Source organism: Mus pahari, chromosome 23 (assembly GCF_900095145.1).
Source record: "Mus pahari chromosome 23, PAHARI_EIJ_v1.1, whole genome shotgun sequence".
In the NCBI taxonomy this organism is placed as follows: Eukaryota; Metazoa; Chordata; class Mammalia; order Rodentia; family Muridae; genus Mus; species Mus pahari.
In genome coordinates this window covers 27,193,217-27,194,222 of record NC_034612.1, presented here as the reverse complement: position 1 = coordinate 27,194,222, position 1,006 = coordinate 27,193,217, and positions in this window count along the sequence as shown.

The window sequence follows — 1,006 nt, the reverse complement described above, 5'->3', positions numbered from 1 at the left end:
GGTGCTCTTACCCACTGAGCCATCTCACCAGCTCCGGGCTTTTTCCTTTGTATTCAGCCTTGGATCCCAGCCCATGAGATGGTACCACTCACATCGACTGAGACTTCATCCTCTCCCCTTAGTTAAACTCTCTGAATAACCCTTCACAGAGATCCTCAGAGGAAACGTCTCCTAGGTGGTTCTAAATCCAGCCATGCCGACAATAAAGAGCAGCCATTATGGACCATGTCCCTTGAAACTGTGAGCCAGCGGAAACCCTTCCTCCTTTAAGTCGCCTCGGTCTGGTATTTGGTCACGGCAATGAGAAAAGTAGCCAACGCAGTGGGATTGCTTACACGTTTTTTTTCCGATGTGGAAAGTAAATTCTGAGAGTGTCCATGGCTTGGGCTAGCTAGATCCCACTGTCATTAGGATCAGAAATATCTCCTAAAGCCCCACCGTGTGTTTGAGGCTTGGTTGCTGGCCTGTGGTACTGCTGGGAGGCAGTACTACTTTAGGAGGCATGGCCTAGTGGAAGGACGTTAGGTCATTAAGGGGAACACATGCTTGAAGAGGGTGTATTAGCTACTCTCCCTATTGTTGTGGCCAATGGCCTGACAACGAGCAGCTGTGGGAGGAAGGGCTTACCCTGGCTTGTAGTTTGGAGGGATACAGTCTGTGGTGGTGGAAAGTGTGAGGCCACTGGCTATAGTACCTCTGAATTCAGGAAGCAGAAAAGGAACAAGATTTGGGGCCAGGATATAAAACCTCAGGGAGCACCCTCAGTGACCACTTAGTCCAGCGAGTGGCCACCTCCTAATAGTTTCAAAACCTTTCCAACAGCACCACCAGATGGTGACCACGTACTGAAACAGATGAGCTCAAGGGAGCCATTTCACATCCAAATTCCAAATGTATTAAGGGTCTGTCCTCCTTTAATCCCAGCACTTGGGAGGCAGAGGCAGACGGATTTCTGAGTTCAAGGCCAGCCTGGTCTACAGAGTGAGTTCCAGAACAGCCAGGGCTA